Below are 23,191 nucleotides of genomic sequence, written 5' to 3'. Positions count from 1 at the left end.
GGCTTAAGCTCAAAAAGAGGGCAACCAACTGGTTTGGAAAACAAAAACTTGATAGAAAGTCAAGAAGTTCTCTTCAAAACTCATCTCCTAAATTCAAGGGATCAACAGTAGGCAGAAAGACGTCTGCCAAATCTAAATCATTTTTATTTATTAACCACACAAAGCGGGAGATTCATAAAAATAACCCAAATATGGATTCCCAAGGGACTGATTAACCACGGACCCAAGTGAATATGAGTACCAAAGCTATAAATATGTAGGTAATTCAGGACAGCTACCTGGAAGGATCTGTTTGGTATCTGGACAACGGTTGCTCTAGACACATGACAGACAACAGCCGACTGCTGACTGAAATAACGAAATGCACATGACCTAAGATCACATTTGGTGATAACAACAAAGGTAAAACCGTGGGTAGGGATAAGATTATCCATGGTAACTATTAGATTAAGTTAAATAAAAAAATGTAAAATTAATTAAAAGAGAAATAATTAATTAAGTTGAATTAAGAATGCTTTGGAATATTCCATTCTTGTAGCAGCCACCGCTTCGGATCTTGCTCCTCTACAATCTCTTGCCCCATATTCTGGGTGTGCCATGGGGGAATATTTCCGCGATAATGGAATGCATGCATTAATAATCTATGATGATCTTAGTAAACAGGCCGTGGCATATCGACAAATGTCATTATTGTTACGCCGACCACCAGGCCGTGAGGCTTTCCCGGGGGATGTTTTCTATTTACATTCCCGTCTCTTAGAAAATCGTGGAGATCAGGACAAGTGGGTTGGTTCGTTTCGTCCTCCTATGCAATTCTCTGTCTTCGTTCGTGAGAATGTTGGGCAGAGATTGTTGGGAAAGAGGCTGGACCAGATACAAAGAATGAATCTATATTTGTGCACGGAAGGACCGGCGGCCGCTCAACTCTTCGAGCGCAAAGTAGTGGTGGTTGGTTCTGATTCGACAAATAACGGCTCACGCTTTTTTAATGATATTTTTTATGGTTATGCCGGCGATGATTGATTAAAATAAACTTAGGTGAATAAAAATAAGTTTAATCAATACGACATAGTTTTAATGATGTGTTCGTGAATAAAACTAAGTTGTGCAAATGTTTTATGCGCATGTACAACTCAAGAAGCGCGAACAGATGTCTCTCTTCAACAGTAGTGTTGAGGAAGTGCGAGAAGACGCTTTACTTCAGCAGCAGTCCGAAGAAGTGCTAGAAGACGCATAACTTCAGCAGTCGTCTGAAGAAGCATTGACAACAGCCTTACTTCAGCAGCCGTCTGAAGAAGTGCTTGCTAATCTGTATAGCTCATCAGCATAACGAACATCAGCGTTTGTTATCAACAGTCATCCAAGTTAGCTTAATACGACAAAATGTTCAATTGCCACGCACATTATTATTCCACTAGTCAACGCAGTATCATCCCGTACGACACGATCCAACAAATATATTCTTGTGTACGATCCCGTACATCTGGCGTACATCTAACGGAAAGTTGACACATATCCAAGAAAAAGATTGGACCGTTGTTACACTTCAATATAAAAAGTGATTAGAGTACAACGACGAATCTCTCGATATCTCTCGCGCAATTCATTCTCTCTCTAAGTCATCTTTCTCAAGTGTATTATGTAATTCACTATGTTAAGCTGAGAGATAATTTCATTGTTCTACTTGAGTGTATTTTCAGTATTATAAGTTGATTAGAACGTTGTCTGTTCAATGAAGTGATATCTAGGAGTTCAGAATAGGCAGTTGTTAAGTCTTGTGTTTCGACTGGGTTTGTGTACTCACTATACGAATCAAAGTCTTCTAGTGAAATCTTTTTGGAAACAGAAGAAGGGGTGACGTGAGAGTTTTATCTCCGAACATCCATAAAATTCTTGTGTTATTTCATTTCTGCATCTAATAGTCTGTTATCTATCGCTTCAAATCTAGTAAGCATTTCCGCACTTGAATCCGTTCAAGAGCTTGCGGCAATTTGAGAAAAATAGAAACAGATTTTAATCTCTAACATGATTAAAATCGAATTGAAAGTGATAATTTGTACAACAATATTCAACCCCTTCTATTGTAGTCACTGATCCTTACAAAAACATCAATAATTTTATATTATATTTAAACCTGACTCAGCTAGATTAGGCCATAGCCGAGCACTTTTTTGTAAAAAAAAGCGAAGTAGTTTAATTTAGTTGGTTAAATATTATAATAGTTTTTAAGAGGTCTTAGGTTCAAACCTTGCTAAGTTATATATTTTTTTTTATATATTTTTTTTTATAAATTTTTAAGGCCATAGGCGCCTTGGTTACCTTACCCTAGGGTCGTCCCTAACACTCACACATAGTTGATCTTGGGTAAGCCTAGGTAACTGTTGTGTATGTGGCTTAAATATACACATGTTAATTAAATTTAGAGTTAATGGGCTGACAAATTTCAGCAATTGTAACAAGAAGTAGACATCTTCTTTGTTAGTCGGTGAAAAGCTGAAAATAAAGTTTTTGATTTTCTATCTATTACTGGAAGATCAACATAATCTGAAGAAAAGAGGAAGATTTTTAAATATGATTTTTCAATCTAAAAAAAATAGAGATATTAAGATATATTAAAAAAATGTTAAAGAACATAGTAGCAACAACTTACATAGGAGAGAGAAACAAATGAGAAAGCTTAGGACTTTCTAATTTAGGTCCTATTTGTTTGTCAAAATAAGCAAGAAACTTATTTGATTCCAGATTTCAGCAAGTTCTTGAGGCTTTATTTAGCATTGGTTCTGAACTTGTTTGATTTATATTGAAGTTTGTTGAGATGTCTTATAGTACCAGATTTGAAGTTGGAAAGTTTAATGGAACGAATAGTTTCGGTTTGTAGCAAACAAGAGTTAAAGATATATTAGCGCAACAAGAAATACTAAAAATCTTGCGTGCTGAAAAACCAACAGAAATGGAGGACGAAGATTGTGAAGAGTTGCAACAACGGGCATCGGGACCATACAACTTTGTTTGACAAATGAAATAATGTATAATGAGATGAATCTACAATCTTTAGTTGAAATATGAAAAAAGTTAGAAGGTCAGTTTATGTCTAAATCGTTGATGACCAAGTTGTATCTAAAGTAGAGGTTATATGGTCTGATGATGCACGAGAGTTTGGATTTGGCTTAGCATGTGAATATCTTCAATCAGATAATCATGAATCTACCCTAACTTGATGTAAATATTGATGATGAAGATAGAGCAATGATTGTTTTATGCTTATTACCGTCTTTCTATGAGCACTTGGTGACTAATCTAACATATAGGAAAGAAACTATCAAAGTTGTAGAAATTAATGTAGCATTGTTGGCTCAAAACCAACAAAAAAGAATGCAGGGGAAGTTCTCAATTCGACAATTTATATGTTACATGAAATCAATGTCGTGGAAGAATGCAAGAAAAAAATCATTTTGGAAGAGAAAAATCTAGATCCAAGTCAAGGAGAAAAAAGACGTTTCGTTTCTATAATTGTAGAGAATCAGGACATATAAAATAAAATTGTCCAAAAACGATTAATGATGTTAAATCTTCCAAATCGGTGAACGTTGTCTAGAAAGACGACTCAAAGCAGAATATTGGTGATGCACTTTCAATTACAAATAGTCAACCAATGATGCATGGATCTTTGATTCAGGATGTTCTCATCACATAACTCCTAATAAAGAGTGGTTCCGTTCATACAATTTAGGTAATTTTGGTTATGTTCTATTACGTGACAATAGATGTTGTAGTATTATTGGCATGAGTGAAATCAAATTTAAGATGTATGATGGTATTTTAGAACTCTTTGTAATGTTAGGCATATACCTAAAGTGAAGAAGAATCTGATCTCGTTAGGTACTTTACATGAAAATGGGTATTCTCATAAAATATATGAGGATTGAGAAACCATTAAAATTCGTAAAAGTGTGTTGATTATTATGAAAGAAAAGTGAATTAAAGAGAATATCTACACATTGTTGGGGAGTTCAATTGTAGGTGAAGTACATTATGTTGTGTCAGATTATATCACAAAATTATGGCATATGCGTCTTGGGCATACAAACGAGCGTGGAATAATTGAATTACATAAAAGAGATCTATTGAAAATTTGTAAAATCATGATTTCACCTATAATATTTCAAATAAAAAAATATTCTAATTGAATAACTATGTCAATTTGTTTAATAAATAAATAAATTAGTACACTAATAATTTTCAAAAATAAAAAATATGAAAGAACGAAATATAATTGTGATCAAATATATATGGATTAAATTGCAATGGCTAAATATATATTAATTCAATGTTTTTTTAATAACCTTAATTTCTCTTCTAAAGGTTATGGTTATTTATAGGGACCCTAAACCCTAAACTATTAAAATTCGTAAAAGTGTGTTGATTATTATGAAAGAAAAGTGAATTAAAGAGAATATCTACACATTGTTGGGGAGTTCAATTGTAGGTGAAGTACATTATGTTGTGTCAGATTATATCACAAAATTATGGCATATGCGTCTTGGGCATACAAACGAGCGTGGAATAATTGAATTACATAAAAGAGATCTATTGAAAATTTGTAAAATCATGATTTCACCTATAATATTTCAAATAAAAAAATATTCTAATTGAATAACTATGTCAATTTGTTTAATAAATAAATAAATTAGTAGACTAATAATTTTCAAAAATAAAAAATATGAAAGAACGAAATATAATTGTGATCAAATATATATGGATTAAATTGCAATGGCTAAATATATATTAATTCAATGTTTTTTTAATAACCTTAATTTCTCTTCTAAAGGTTATGGTTATTTATAGGGACCCTAAACCCTAAACTATTAAAATTCGTAAAAGTGTGTTGATTATTATGAAAGAAAAGTGAATCAAAGAGAATATCTACACATTGTTGGGGAATTCAATTGTAGGTGAAGTAAATTATGTTGTGTCAGATTATATCACAAAATTATGGCATTTGCGTCTTGGGCATACAAACGAGCGTGGAATAATTGAATTACATAAAAGAGATCTATTGAAAATTTGTAACGGCGTGATTTCACCTATAATATTTCAAATAAAAAATATTCTAATTGAATAACTATGTCAATTTGTTTAATAAATAAATAAATTAGTAGACTAATAATTTTTAAAAATAAAAAATATGAAAGAAAGAAATATAATTGTGATCAAATATGGATTAAATTGCAATGGTTAAATACATATTAAATCAATGTTTTTTTAATAACCTTAATTTCTCTTCTAAAGGTTATGTTTATTTATAGGGGTGGGTCGGTACAGTATACCTTAATTTTGTATTCACACCTTAAACCTTACCTAAAGTTTTGGTATAGAAAAAAATGCACACTTTCACATTACATTGATTTCGGTATACTTGAATTTCAGTACGGTACCAATATTGTACATTTGTTACCTAAGAAACATATTAATTTAAAAAAAATTCAACTAAGAATAAATCAAAAACCATACCTGCAACTTTCTTACGATCAGGAACCTTGAACCTCGGTTGTGCTTCTTGTAATAAGCTCACAAACTCCTTTCCTTAGACCATTTTAAATGAAACTTCATCGAGGATCACCTACTCGGTCAATTTTATTTCATAGCTTTTCTGGTTAAAACAATGTGGAACCAAAGCACTTTCTTGCCCCCATCGCCTCGTTCGTCAATATAGTTTGACTTTTATTACCTCTACAGGCTCTACTTGTTTCATGGAGTGAACTCAACTCACGCCTTTATAATAAATGGTTTTTTAACCTACTAGTACTTTAAGAAACAGCTGAAATCTTAACTTGACAGTACTTGCATACCCCGATTGGTTGTATTCTTCTATCAACCAACTTTCTTGTCTTCTTTTCATAGTGCTCCCAAAATATACTTTTAATATGTTTAGGAGTTAGAAGGAGTTTTATTTATGAAATTATTTTTACTCTCTTTCGAGTGATATTTTGTATTTGAGATAACTTGACAACATATTAAACTTCATAAAGTCTGTTTTGAAAAAGAATCAAACACTTTATACCGAAATAAAATTAGTTTTATATTTTATAAAATATAATGTTTAGAGATGGCATATATTGAATTATATTGCAATAAAATTGTATTTTAATTTTCAAAAATTATGATTATGTAATTAAATTAATATTAAATTTATTTATTTCCTTATAAGTATTATATAATATATATTTTTAATTTATAAATATTATTTCGGTAAATACCTCTTTAACCCCCTAGAAATTCCCTCATGTAGCTTAGCACGTGTCAGACGACACATGACAATACAGGGAACATAGGGAGGCTCGAGGTTCAATGATTTCAACATTGGTTTGCGTTCCTGTCATCTTTTTAAAATAAAACATTATTTTTAAAGATTTTGACAGTACCTGGTAACTTTTAAAATTAATTTTGTAAAAATAATTAATTTTATTCAAATTTTAATAATCTAGAGATTTGTTGTAACCAAATGATAATTTGATTTGAAATCCGGTTTAAATTAATTAAACATAATTAAATTAAGAAACGATTATTTGAAAACAGAGTCGGTAATTGATTATAGAAAAATCAATAAAAAGATGTACGTGTACAAACGTACTAGAATTTCCATAAGGGTTCGTTATTTAGTTATGCTCGGGAAAGGGCTTGCTCGCTATGTCCTCCGCGCCCGTTGAAAACTATTTTATATTTTAAAAGCTTAACTAGCAAAAGATTTTCTATAACATTTATTTTCTTTAAATTTGTAGTCGGGTCCTAAATAAGGATAAGTTTGGATTACGTAAATAATTGTACAAAATTATTTAGAGGTGCGTACCTGAGATTGTGATTAAGAAGATTGAGTAAAGAACCTGAAAAATATCAGAGAATAGTGTTAGAATAAATTCCAAACTAGGCTTAGTCAGAATATTTGTTTGGGAAATTCCTGAAAATATTTTGAATCATTTTTCGATCTCTCGGGATTATTTGAAAAATACTTGTTCCAATAATTTTAGGTTTTGAAAAATGGAACTAAACAGGCCTTAGGATCGAAGTTCTAAGGGTTGGGGACTAGAGAGACTTGGTCTAAATCGAGGGAACTCTCGATCGGGGTTCGTGATACTCGGTCGGAGGACCGGAGTCCATAGGTTAAGGTTCTAGGGACTCTCAGTCCTTGGTTGAAATTACCAGTCTAAGTATTAAAGCCTATCGATCTTGGACTAGCCTAGGGCTAGGTTTCTCGATCAAGGTGTAGAAACTTCTATGTCCGGGGCTAGCTCTAGACTGAGATCCTTGGTCCTAAGACCTATGAGTCTCGGTCCTAAGTCAAATTTCTCGGTCCTAGCTCAAGAACACTAGTCTAAGGCTCAGTCCTAACTCAAGAACATTGGTCCTTGTTCTCAGTTCTAGGTTGATTTTCTCGGTCCTTGGTCTCGGTCATGATCGAGGATTCTCGATCCTCAGTCCTTCAAGACTCGGTCCAAGAACACCAAGTGTTCTTCATTTGGTATGAACGTTGTAGGTTTACAACTTTTGATATAGATCACAAAAATGTGATCGGTAAGTTGTTGTCAACTCGCCTGGATGTAGGGATCACAACCCTAATCCTAAAATCGATCAATCGAGCCCTAAGACGATCAATTTCTTGATATGATTCTTGGGAAAATTTTGGGAACTTTTAAATTAAGTTATCTCATGGCTTAATTCTTGTTCCAACAACTTCTAAATGATGTTTATAATCAAACATGACGAAAACAAGAACATCAATCAAGCTTTGTAATAGATTCAAAATTTAAATTTAAACTTTTATTTTGAAAATTTTTAGTTTGATCAAACCTGATCGGGATGTATGTTTTATGATCTGTGGAATGATGGAATTCCCGTCAAAAAACATATTTACAAACATGTTAGGGAACTATTTAAATTAAAATTCAAGCTTAAAAACTCAAGAACACTAAATCAAAATTTCCAAATTTCCAAATCAAACAATTGAATTGATAAAATCTCTTTAGACAGAAAGCTTAGAAATTATCTAAGGATCAATTTCAATTATAGAAAGTACAAAATTAAACCATGAATAAGATCAACCCGATCGAAATTGAAAAAATTCAAGTTTGAATCACAACTTGAATTATAGATGGTCTAAAAGCTTACTTGTGATTTGAGAACACTCCTATGATCTTAAGGAAGCTTTCCAAAGCTCTTGATCGAATCTTAGAACACTAGAGCAGTTTCTTAAAAAAACAGTCGTCGAAACTCCTTTGAAAATCTCCAAGAAGGCTATTATTCTTGAATTGTGTTCGATGAATTGAAAGAAGAAGACCTAGGGAGCATCTATACACAAGCTAGGTCAATTTCGAAGCCGAATTCGTATCCAATTTGTCTTCTAAAGTTCATCCTTCGATTTCTGTTTTTGTCTTCGTAAGCCTATTTCTAGGGTAGGATTGAATTCAAATCCTAGGCGAATTGAAGGTGATAGAGAGACGTATACGTAGTCAAAGTTTGAAGGGATAATGATGAGTAATGGCGAAGATAAGATTTTTGGAAGGATTGTCGGCGTCGAATGCGACTCTCCAGCGTTTGCTTCGTCTCAACGGAAAAGATGATCAAAACAACGTTCTTTCATTTAATATGAAATGCGTCGTTACGTTCTGTCAGTCGTTGGCATTCAGTTAGTGTCTTAGCTAACGAGGCGTTAGTCGTTCCGATGGATGAGATGTCTGCTATAACCGATTTCTTTATTTTCGGCCACACAAAATTATTAGTTTTTATTTTTATTGAAAGGGTTATTTGAAAATCAAAATTTTAACCCTTTTTTACATTCTCCTTCACCAAATTAATACACAAAATATTTTTGAAAACATAATAAATTTTATTTTATTTATTTTAGTTTTGGATATTTTAGAGTATTTATTTAATTATTTTAAGGCATAAATTATGCATAACTTATATTTAAAATCATAATTAAATTATTTCAACCACTTTGGGTTTTATTTGGGTAGAATGAATGCAATATTTTATTCTCAAATTTATTTATTTTTTATTAGTTTTTCTAATTAGGATTTAATTATCATAATAATTAATCCTAAATTAATTTTAACCTCTCCTTTTGATTATTTTAAATTAAATTTTTTTAATTATTATTATATATTATTAATATTATTATAAATTTAGGTATGTCAAATTTTAATGCTTACAACCTCGATATACCAAAATTTTGAAAATATCGAAAAAAAATGTATTCTTTCATTTAAAAAAATGGTAAGTTAAACCAATTTATACATTAATTATTTTTTTATTAGTATGGTTCCTTTTTCTTGAAGTTAAATTTACTATTTTTTTAAGCAAAATTTATTCTCATTGAACAAATATTATATATTTGTATTATTTAGCTCATTTTAGTTGTGCATGTGTAGAATCTTAACAAAGAAGTTAACATTTTGACCGAATAACTTAGACCCTTAAATTGAGGAAAATATTTATAAAAATACAAACGATAAAATTATAAAATTTGTACTCCTTATGAGAGTTAATTGCTATTTCAAATATTTTCTTCTGACATCATAATTTGTAACTCATATTCTTATAATTATATAAATAATTTTTTTTATTAATGTTTCAAACGCCGTTAACTTATTATTTATGCGGCATGAGAGCATCTCCAACAGTACTCGAAACGCATACCCAAAATGGGTTTTCTCCTCCAACCGAACTGCAAAATCAAACTCAGAATGAGATTTCTCATTTTCCCTCTTCAAAACACGCAAATATGCGTTGCTACTGTTCACAATCGCATATATTTTTATTTTTTTGCATTTTAGCCCTTTAACTTTTACTTAATTAATTTTATATATTAAACTTACTTATATAATTTATTTATATTTTAATTTATTTATATTTTAATTTATTTATATTTTAATTTGTTTATATGTTTTATTTATTTATATGTTTTATTTTTATTTTATTTTTATCTTATATTTTATATTAAGTTTATTTATATAATTATTAACTTAATTTATATAATATTTTTTATATAACATAAATTTATAATATAATTTAAAAAAATTATAATAATATTAAAAAAATTATTTTAATATATATATATATATTATATTATATATAATTATAAAAATTACCAAATACATTACAATAATACACAAAATACAAAGTACTTCATAAACTAAAATAATACATCAACACAACAAAATAAAAATACACATACAAATTATGAAACAAACAACTAATATTTAATAAGTGCTTCATGATATAATAACTACGTGCATAATTTTGCATAACATGATTGTGGAGGATGAACGTGATCTAAGTGTACCAATTGAGATTGAGTTGGAAACACTACCACCGGAGGTTTAACATGATAGTAGATGAAAATACTCGATTTGAAGAATTCATATCTCGATATAAAAAAATTATAAATAAAGATGATCACATTGCACTTCGAAATGCATTGATTGATCATTTGTGGGAGAAATACAACAATTTCAACATTTAAAAAATTATCTGCTTTTTATTTGTACGAATAATTTTTTATTTCAATCTCATATGTATTTTTTTTGTTCGTGTAGTGTAATTTTTGAATTTTTAATAAATTTTTATAATTAATTTATATTTAAGTTTAAAATATTTGGATGATATTATAATATTGTAGTGTAATTTATAAGTTTGTAAAAGATATGGGTGATATTAAAAAGTTATAAAAGTTGATGTAAGAAAGAATATTATAAGAATATTCTTTTGGGTTTGAGAATGAGTTTTTCGGTTAGAGTAGAATTACTGTTTGATGTGACATTTACACCAAAATGAGTTTGAAAATGGGTTTTTCGGTTGGAGATGGTCTTAGTAAATAAATAAATCACTAGACTAGTTTAACTACCAAATTTCAGAGGACTGAGAATTTTCACTAGCGATGACAATGAGACGAATCGAGATAGAGAATGCGTTTACCATCCCGCCCATTATACTTCGAGGATTTTTTTACTATTCTCGCATGCCCCATTATACTTCGAAGATTTTTTTACTATTCTCGCTCCATTCTACTTCAGAAAATTCCCGCGGCGCACCGTTAAACCATATTATATAGAATAAAAAAATATATATATAAACAAATATTTTAATATTATGTATATTAAAAAAATTATATTATTATAAATGTATATATTCAAAATCTAGTGTATCTAGCTCCCTAATTTTAATTAGGGAATTTCAGAAAATAAATTAACTATTCGTCTGTCCTATTTAGTTTATTTTAAATTAAATTGGTTTTTTTCTCTCCTTTTTTCTATTATTTTAATATTTTCAAACATTCATTTCTCTATTTAAAATACTATTTTATTCTTACCAAATTTTTTTAATTTTAAATTATTAAACCTTATTATCTAGTGACACATTCCATTATTTTTAGTAACGGAGATTTTAATGTCTTAAAATCCATTCTATCCAAATAAACTTATCTATATTTCATTCAGGTTTTTATTTAAATTAATCAAAATAAACCCAATTTAGGAGAGGCCATGTATAATGAGACCGTTTGAGACAAAATCTGTCACCCCAATAACATATTCTACGCAAATAGAAATACTAGCTAATAATATGAGATCATCTTAGAACGTTTGGGATTGAGATAAAATTAAGAACAAAATGATCCAAAATATCAAATCAATTAATTCACAGATCTACATATAATTTAACAAAATTGTTACGTACTGACAAAAATATTAAGGGAAGAACCCAATATAAGGAATACTCTGAACATTATTTAGATGCGGCGGCGCCACCGCTCCTTTAGGATGAAAGACATCGCCGACAGCTCCGACGAACACAGCCACGAAATCCAGACCTAACTTCATCATCTCCATACATATTTCCAATTTCTTTATCATCATTATTGCTGATCAATTATTGAATTTGCTATCTCTCTCTTCCGCCTTTTTAGTTTCTTTCTCCTTAATTTTCCTATCCATGAAGACACGTTTATATATTGGCATCCTTAAACTGGCCTTTGAAGATTTCAAAGGACGGTTTCATCACTTTCTCTCTCTAGAAAGACATGAATCAACATTTTAACGTGGAAATGTACAAATGATCATTTTTGACGGGCATTCCACCGTTCCACGTAAGCTGTAAAGCGTTGCAGATGGGGTCGATCTTATCCAAATATACATCAAAATAATGAAATAGTTGTAAGGTTTAGATTGAAATAAAATAAGTTAAATTATTTGAATCAAATCATAAAGATAAGTTAAAATAATTGAGCGTATCAAACATAGTGACTTTACTTTTTGTATATTGATTGAAGGACTATTGTTATAATTATTTGGTTCTAGGTCTGTATTTGAGTAAAATAAATGTATATAATCATGTTTCTAATGAAGTTTATGTGGTTGAGATCATGAGTTTGATTTAAAATTAAATAAATGTTTTTATTGTATTAATAGGATTAATTTAGACTTAATTTAATTCAGTTTATTATCTAGAAATTCATTTTTGTAAATGGACTAGCTAGGTGAAATTTCGAATTAATGAGTGATGATTCTCCACCCTCAACTAAAAATATTTTTTATTTTTTCACTTTTTTAGAAATTGATATAATTTTTTGGTTGTTTTTATTAGTTTTATCTCTTTAAATATGAGGTAAATTGTTTAAAAAAAATAGTAATAATGATTATTATTATTATTATAAGAATTAAACATCCGCTAACATTAATATCTTCTAGAAATGTTACATATAATAACTTGAATATTATTTTAAGAAACAATTAAATTATGAAAACATAGTGTCATCAGTTGTCATTGTGATATAAATAATATTTCTTTGTATATAAAATAATTGACGTTGGGAAGATGTTGAATTTTTAATTTTTCTTTAGTATCCTTTTATGGACAAGTGGACTGTTATTATTATTTGGCTGAGACAAGTGGACTAATTGACTCCAAGCCAAAATAATTTAATAGTGGAAAGATAAAAGCAAAACACTAAGCCAATGAATCATCCGGATAATATTATTAAATATTATGAAAAGTGTAACACTTTTGTTAACTAAATAAATATTAAAATAAATAAATCATACTATGGATATTGAGGCTATTTTAGCCGTCTGAAATATAACTAAAGAATTATATTTAATTTTGTTTTGAATTTTGGTTTGGTTGGAATATAGGAGATTTAGCATTACAATCGCTAGATTCCGAAGGTTGAGATTCTGAATCATGGTTTCTCTTGGCTATATTGTGGATTGGCGATCCCAGATAAGATCGGTTCAGGATCATGGGATCCTTTTCTATCAGATAAGAAAGACGGTTGCACAAAATATACTTCTAAACAATTGTCCCAATATTATCCCTTGAGGAGGTCTCGAACCTCGCTTTAACCATTCAGCCATGAATGCTTAGCGGGGATCCTCGTACATAGTGAATAACCAAATTCCAATTGAAATAAAATCTTTTGGATAAATCGAAAAAAAATTGTTCTTAATTTTTATTTAATTTTATTATATTTTATGTTATATTAAAAATATTAATAATTTTATATTATTTTTAAATTTATGTAGTTTATTTTAGTTGATTAGATGATATAATCGTTTCTAATAGGTCTTAGTTTCATACATTTTTAAGGTATTTATTTTTTTATAAATTATTTTTCATGCATTAATTGCCTTATCTTAGGATCGATCCTGATACTTGCACATAACCGATCTTGGGTAAGCGGATAGGACAAATTCATCCCGTGACAGTCTATTGAATTTTTAGAATTAAAAATATGAACTTTCCACATTAAGCAGTTAAATGATATAATGTAAGCCTAGATGGGCTACAACAAATTCACAGTCTATTGAATTTTTAGAGTTCAAAATATGGACTTTCCACATTAAGTTTATCTTACTGTAGTTAAATTATATAATCGTTTTTTTAAGACGTCTCAGGTTTAAATCTTGTTTATTGTTTATGTATTTATCTTTTTATAATATTTTTGGGGTCTTAGGTGCTGCCTTGGTTGTCTTACCCTAGGATCGGCCCTGATACTTGCACATAACCGATCTTGGGTAAGCCTGGATGGGCTATGACAAATTCATCCGTCACAATATTGATTTTTTAGAATTCAAAATATGGACTTTGGATATTAAGCTAATGTATTTTTTTTTTTTTATAAAATATTAATGGTGGAGTATTATTATCATTCTCGGGTTGATCAAGCCAGATCATGAGTAAGCAAACAATTTGTGGAAAATACTGAAGACCAGATTAACCCATTCACAACCCTATCAAAGATATTGTTCCTTCTTTACAGAAATCCAATCTTATTTTTACATAAAAAACAACAGAAACTAGTAATATATATATAAGATGTATCGACTTTTCTTTTTAAAAGCGCATAATAGATTATCCAAAATACCTTTTCGGATTTATATGCTTTATGATTATCGTATGGAAGTTTTGATCATCTATATACATATTTAAGATATGATAGATTTCAGAAGTGAGAAACTTAAAAAAAAAAAAAAATTATTCTAGATAAGGACTACGATAATTGCAAATGTCAAGTTAGACCCATTGTCATTGTTATTTGCAATGTTTAGACCTATTGTTATAATTGTTATATATGTATAAGTTGAAAATGTATGAATTGTATAAAGCTATTAAGATATATAAATTATATAATTTATTAGTGTTTGGTTAAGAATATAAAATATGTATAAATTATATAGATTTTATTGTTTTGTGTTTGATTGATAGTATAAGAAAGTAGTAAGAAATTAATATAAAAGACTATTTTACCCTTATATTTATATAAATGTATTTTTAATTATTATTCTAATATTTATCTTAAAAATAGTTTTAATTATTAATTATACTAAAATTAAAAAAAATATATATTTATATATTATATAAATGTATTTTTAAAATAAATAATACTAATATTATACTGTTTACACTATTTTATATATAATTTCTTATAATTTAATTTATGTAGTTATAAATAAAATTTATATATATTAATTAATATATAATAATTATATTTAAATTTTATGTATTATTATAAATATTTGTATATTAAAAAAAATATGAATTGTTTGTATAAAATAAAATATTAATAATAATAATAATTTTATAAAATAATATTGAAATTATAATGGCATAATTGTTTATTTATTGTTATTATTAGTTCAATTAGAAAATTAAATATAAATTAATACTTTAAATATAAAAGAAAATAAACTTTGAATAATTACATAAAATTAAAGAATAAAATAGGAATATTAAATTTTATAAAATCTTATACATCCTTATACTAGGCTAGGTAAGAATATATATTATATAATATCTTTTTAAGATATAAATAATAATGTTTATATAAATATTAATCCATCAAACAATTATTATAATTTACTATACTATATCTAAATTATATACCTTATAATAAACCTTAAAATTACAATGTACAAACGGATAAAACATTATAAATATATATATATAGAGATGATTAGGTGAGGGAATTTGGTGAGGGAATTTGGTGAGGGAATGATGTGCATAATCTTATTCGCTGAAAAAATCAAATAATTTCTCTCTTTTCTCTCTTTCCTCCCACTTTTACATTTTTCAACCAATGAATGTGATGACACGTCATTCCCTCACCAAATTCCCTTACTCTATCAACAATTATTATAATTAAAAAAGTAACTACCAATAAAAGAAGTAATCAAAGGAAAGTTGATAAAAAAAAAAGTACATATTTTTCCTTTCCATTCAATTTCTACACTAAACAATATTTACAAATACACAATAATATTGTTAATCTTTCGTGCTTCAAAAGGTCAAAATTTATATATTATTATGGAAAATAATGAAAACGTTTTAAATCAAAAAAAAAAAAATAGAAGTACATAGAGAAAAATAAATTAACAAAATTTGAGTTTTCAAGATAGGTTTAGGCTTAGATTGACTAAGGTTTAAACTCTACGATTACATGTGATTTGACCCTATTAGTATAATCGCTTAAAAATTGAAATGACAAATGAGATTTATTTTTTTAATTAATTTATTTATTTTGAATTAGTTAGGTTCAATCCTAGAAAGTTCCGGTTTTTTTCTTGGTCATTTGAGGTGGGTGGCCGCCCAAATAGTAATCATAAATTAAAATAACTAGAGCTCGCTTGACCACATGTTGATGATATGTTTAGGCCTTGTTTGATATCATTTTTTTTTTTGAAATTCAGTGCAACCTTTTTAGTTTATTAATGGCCAAATTTGAAGACGCCCAAATGTGTAGTTGTGTCTGGGTTTGGTAAAAAAAATATTTTTTAATTTAAAAAAATTATATTATGATATTAATTTTTAGATAAAATAATATTGTGCTAAAATATATTTTAATTATTTATATATTAACAAATTTAATAATATTTATCCGTTCAAAATCTTCCAACTTTAATTTCATGAATTCATGTATTCTAATAGCGGCTTGATTTGTTAGGTAGATTTACTTAAATGTTTCAAAATATAGTCTGAAGTTTCTTAGGCTCTTAGGCTCCACCTTCTTTGGATTTGCAGATTTCATAATACAAGAAGTAAAGTTAGCAACTTTCAAGTATTTGATTGTGATTTGTTTTTTTTTTAAGATGATACACCACAATTTTTTTGAAAATTTTCTCATTTTTCTTTATAAATAAATAATTGTCAATGGAAATAAGATAATTTGTTAATTTAAATTTGTGGTTGACACTTAATTATTTCAGACCATATATACTTCTATATTTATATATAACATATACATTACATATTTGTTATATATATATATATATATATATATATATATATTTTTTTTTTTTTTTTTGTTATAAATATAATTGGTTTTATTTCGATTATTTTTTTTAGTAATAATGTATTTTATCTATGTATAAGAAACTGACATTTTTTAGCTCTCTCAAAGATATTTCTTAAATTTAATGTGTCGGTATGCTAGATTTTTTTGCGTTTCGATATAATCATCAATCTTGGGTTGCGATGTTTAAAGCCTATTAAGCTTGTGGAGGCCCTTCTTGTGAATTTTAAGAAGTTCTTCGTATAGTAGATATGTGTAGGATTTCTTACTTAGAGGAATTGCAAAGTTAAGAAGGTATAGGAAGAAACTTTTCTTTATGCTCGTCAAAGGAACTGTTCACCTGGTCTCATTGAAGAGGAAAATTTGTACCCTCATTGGTAAGGAACACTGGATGATAGGGTTTGGAAAATCTTTCGCAAATCAAAATTTGGATATGGAAATATTTCGCATGAGAACAAGACTCTAGCAGTTTGGTGACTACCTCTAAAATTTTTTATTCTATATAACTTTTTATGTGAGCGTTATAATTTAATATTTATTTTAAGTGTAGGTTCTTGTAACCATTGTTAAAATAATTTTAACATTTTAGATCTAGTTTTTCCATAATTTAATATTATGTTTTTCTTTTTTATTTTATTGGTTTATAATGACCATATATGTTTATACAAAATTTTTGTAAGTCCAACATTTGAAGTTATGTTTATCAATAAAAAAAAAAAAAAAATTTTTAGGTCTAAAATTTTAAGATATATTTATAAAATAAGTAGACTTCTATAATAGTTGTTTGTCTGGCTAGTGATATTTATATTATGTAGTATTATTATCAATTTTTTTTATAAATACATAAATATAAAAAATTCAAGATTATTTTGACAATTATTTCGATATATATATATATATATATATATATTAAATGTAGTTATAAATTAATATATATATTTTTATTTAGCTCTTGCAAAACAAAATGCCGATTCAAGGAAAGAAGGCAAGGGCCTTGCGTAAATAGTGCATTCGGCTAAAAAAATTTATGAGTTTGTTACCTGCTTTCGTTGAATACAAATGTGTGTTACTATCGGTCGGGCACAACAATTAAATAAATCTCTTGCTATGATAAGAGCACGCTTGAATGCTTTCATAAACGAAATATGATGAACAATGAGAGAGAAAATAAATATAAATTAATTCTAATTATTATTATTTAAAAAAAAAAAAAAAAAAATCAGTGGACATCTTTTCATTAATTTTCAAGTACAAGTCATTCATAACTATAAGCTCTCTTGCATTTTTTTTCTTAATTATAATATCTTATAGTATAAATTATTTTAAAGAATACATAAATACATTCTTAATTTTTGTATAAACCTTTCAAAGATATTAAAAAATTCTAACTTAATTGTATTTTAATTTTATTAAAAAAAACTATAAGAGACTTTGTTAACTTTTTAAATAGTTAATCATTATTATTTTTATATTAATTTTCATTATTTTAAATAGAATAAAAATACATGCATATTCTTCAATTTAGAATATATTAGTTAAAATTATAAAAAAAAAAAAAAAAAAACTATTTAAACGTACATACAAGTAGTAGTATGGTACGAATAGCTCAAATATGTTCATTTAGCCTTTATTAACAGAGTTAATTATTTTTTAAAATTTATATATTTATTAATTAAATATTAATATATTTTTTTATTAATTAAATTATTTAAAATTATTTAATTCTTAAATTTTTTATTATTTTTATAATAATTTTCATTCAATTCTTATTTTTTTTTATCAGTTTTTATTTCTTTTAGTCCTCAAATTCTCATATTTGAAGAGATTTTAACAACTTATTTATGAATTTGGTTATATTGTAATATTTTCGTGAAGAATTTATTATTATTTAATTTAATATGAATAAAAATAAAAGTAAATATTTTTTTTTTTAGTTTTTGATTCATAACTTATAATAGTAATAAGAAATATTGTTTTGTTTAATATTTGATTATTACTCTTTTATTGTTTAATGAATGATTTACTATTATTATATAATTATTGATTATTAATTAATTTACTTTTGTGTTTAAGAATTTTTGTTGTTAAAAGATAAGTTTATTCAGCTATGGTAACCAAATATTTTTAAAATAAATAATAATTAATGTTAATATAGAAAAAAATATATAAAAAAGATATATAAAATTAAAATTTAATTAATAAATATATAAATTAAAATATAAAAATTAACCATGTTTAATCATAGGTTAAATGAACTTATTAAAATATATAGATTTAAAAGTGTGCTTTTTTTTTCTATTTAAAAGGTTAATCATTTTTTTCATTCTAATTATATTTATTAACTATATTATTGAATAAGTTAATATTTATTTCTTTCTAACCTCTTCATAATCATCCACATTATCCATATAATTTCTCTTTCATAATCTATATTAATAAAAACAATTCCTAATATATATATATATATATATATATATATATATATATATATATATATATATATATATATATATATATATATATATATATACTCTCTTAATTTCTTTTTTATAATTATTTATAATATACATAATAATAATAACTCCTAAATTTTCTTTTATAATAATTACAAATTTATCTCTCCTTTTATAATTAATATTTTTTTTCTAATTAATATTTTTATTATTTTATCTCTCATATATATATATATATATATATATATATATATATATATATATATATATATATATATATATATATATATATATATATATATATATATATATATATATATATATATATATATATATATATTATCTTTCTTTATTAATTTTAAATAAACTTATTAATAATTTTTATATTTATATATTAATAATAAATATTTATTTATTTTTATATTTAAATATTTATAATATATAAAATAATACTATATAATATATATAATAACGTTTAATATATATGATTTATTAAAAGAATAATTACAAAAAAAAAAATTCCTAAATAATAATCATACTCCCATCTATCACATATTTCCTAATTAATTTTCTTCATTACATCTATTTTCTTTTTAACTTATAATATAATATTTTAAAAGATAATCTTTTATTTCTTTTTTTAATTATATTTATTGATTAGGGAGTCTTGTGACATCTTTTATTCTTGAAAGCCCTATTATGAGTGTGGCTCATGTTGTGTTATGATGTGGTTTGAGGAGAGGTCACCTAATATCGCAAATAGTTGCTTGCTCTCCTTGGTTTGGCCTTTATTGCATTGGTGGTAAGGTGATATTGTTGCTATGGAGAAAACTTCTTATCTACTAAACAATTATATAATTATGATGAAGATGATAGGTCCAAAAATTTTCGCGAAAATGTTAGGAGTTACAATTGAATGTTTGCTTTTACGTCATTGTGTGGAAAAATAAATGCTGAAACAGGGGTGTTGGTCCTTTTGTGTTCAAAATTAGTGGACAAAATCATCATAAATGAGTTCTTTGTTGCCCCTGTTGGTGAATCACCGAAGTTTGCTCAGTTATACATATACGATACTCAGAATGAAGTTTAGAATCGTGTGTTAATGTTATGGGTCAAATATACTCAGAATGAAGTTTACAATTCTAAATTTCATTTTGAGTATTGTAAATGTATAATTGAGCAAATTCAGTGATTCACCAATAGGGGCAACAAATATCCCATTCTATGATGATTTTGTCCACTAATTTTGAACACAAAAGACTAGCACTCCCTGTTCCAACATCTTTTTTTTCCACCCAATGATGTAAAATCAAACTTTGAATTGTAACTCTTAATATTTTCGAGAAAATTCTTGAACCTATCATTTCCATCGTAGTTATATAATTGTTCAAACAATATAGGAGATTTTCGTAATAATGACAATACCACCTAACCACCAATGCAAAAAAGGCCAAATCGAGGAGAGCAACTATTTGCAGTCTTAGGTGACCTCTACTCAAACCACATCCACTAGTAAAAAATTGATTTTTAACAAGAGCAAAAATTTTTGGTGAAAGCCAATATGTCCTTGGTGATAATTTTCATCGAAGGTGACAAACGCTCTCAGAAGGTGTCAGCGATATCTCTATAGGTGAATAAAATAATAATATCACCGAGAGCATTTGTCGCTCTCGAAAATAATTGATATTTTTTAACGAGAGGGCTCTTTGCTCTCGGGCTCTCGGTTATAATTTGTCTTTCTAAAAAAATTTTATAATCTTCCATTTCTCTCTCCTTCTTCTCCAATTCCCCTTTTCCCTATTCTTCCATTTCTCTCTCTTTCTTCCCCACATCTCCGACCATGGACAGTCTCCAATTAGACCAAATCAACCAACTAAATGACATTCCGACAGCAATCAAACCCACCTCGAACTCGACGCCCTCCTCCGTTCTCTCGGCCCTAAACCGACCCGCGACCAGATCCATAAACTATTATCAAACATTGATGCAAATCGAAACGGGTCAATCATAATTCCCATATCTATCACGAACAAATAGAAAAATAAGAAAAAATCATAATCATAAACTGATGGCTAAGTTTGGAATGAAACTAACCTTGCCATAAAGCGCTTTCCAAGCATTATCATCATTCGAGCATGGATCATTAGATGAACTATGAAATGGGAATCCAAAATACATAAATAAAAGAAGGATGAATGGTAGAGAGACCTGTCAGAGTTGTCAACGTCAAATCTAGCACAAAAATAGAAGGTTACTACTAGTAACCAGGCATCACTATTGACTGAAACAAGAGCCAACCATACTTTTTCTTGCATCCCGTCTCTTGCAAAATTAATACCTATAATAGGCTCAGGAAGCTCGCACCTATTTAGCAGGTAAATTAATTTCACATTGCTCATTGGGAAATCCATATAGACAAACGTTGTCCTTCTCTGTTATTAATGTCAATCGTCAAAAGTGACAGAGGTTAGAAATCAGACACAATTAATCGAATACCATCAAACAAACTAATGCAATCGAAATTTCATCAAACAAAGATCTATATAATATCATTTAAGGACAAACTAGAAGGATGATAAGTTTTAACATCATCAATAAACCAATGCATTACTATCAGTAAGAGAGAAAGTAATCGAATGAAAACCCTAACTACAGACCAACATCGCACTGTGGAAAAAAATCTTAAACATCTGTCAAACAAATCAAAAATATCGAAATCAGGAGGAGAATTAAAATGTATGAAAAAACTAATCTTCCAAAAAAAACCTAACATTAGTAGAAACAAAAGATAATACCTGTAGTAAGTGCTTTAATCAAACTAGTACGTCGACCTTTAAAATCCTTGAAAATCTCTTCAACCGTACGAAAGTTATAGTGTTTGGCTCCTCCGTCCATGGCTGTAGTAGCATATACATGGAGCTCGCAAAATATTTGTGCAGAAAGAGAGGTCGAAATCGAGAAAAACTGAAACTAAAGTAGAGCCGGTGTCGTCGCCACTACTATAGACAACATAGAAGAGATGAAATTCAGGTTTAAAAGAAGAAAATGGAGAGTGATTGAGCTTGCTGCGTGAATTTAGATATTAGAGAATCTGCAAAGAGATGAAGAAATAGTTTGGCAGAAGAAAGACTTCAAATGGAATTAAATTAGGTCAAAATATATATTTTAATCATAATTATCACCCAGAATAACTTTTTGCCTACCAAAACTATTATCACCGAGAGCATTATTTCTCTCGACAATTATGCATTTTTTTTACAATCATAGCACCGCATGATCACACACTTAAGAGGGCTTCCCAAACTAAAAGATGTCACCAGAATCTCCTAACCAATAAATATAATTAAAAAAGGAAATAAAATATTATATTTAAAAATATTATATTATAAGTTTAAAAAATAGATTTAATGAGATAAAACAAATTAAGAAAGATATATTATATTAGAAAAGGAAATAAAATATTATATTATAAGTTAAGAAATAGATGTAATAACATAAAATTAATTAGGAAAGATATATTATAGATATGAGAAAAGATATATATATTATTATTATTATTATATATATGATTATTATGTAGGGAGAAAATGTTATTATATATATTATATAGTATTATTTTATATATTATAAATATTTATATAAAAAATATTTATTATTAAATATATAAATATAAAAATTATTAAAAAGTTTATTTAAAAAATCTCGGTTATAATCATAATTATCAACGAGAATAACCTTTTGCCTTCGGTAATACTATTATCACCGAGAGCATTATTTCTCTCTCGACAATTGTGTATTTTTTTTACCATCATATAGCACCGCATGATCCACACACCTAAGAGGGCTTCCCAAACTAAAAGATCTCAAGAGAATCTCCTAGCCAATAAATATAATTAAA

General features: G+C 27.3%; 1 pseudogene; it reads right to left on the bottom strand.

Moving 5' to 3' along the window:
* Positions 1-19,990: 19,990 nt before the first annotated feature.
* LOC124930390 lies at positions 19,991-22,401 on the bottom strand (annotated as a pseudogene).
* Positions 22,402-23,191: the final 790 nt, after the last annotated feature.

This window comes from Impatiens glandulifera, chromosome 3 (assembly GCF_907164915.1).
Source record: "Impatiens glandulifera chromosome 3, dImpGla2.1, whole genome shotgun sequence".
NCBI lineage: Eukaryota > Viridiplantae > Streptophyta > Magnoliopsida > Ericales > Balsaminaceae > Impatiens > Impatiens glandulifera.
Note: the sequence above shows the minus strand (reverse complement) of the source record. Positions and strands in the feature narration are given on the sequence as shown.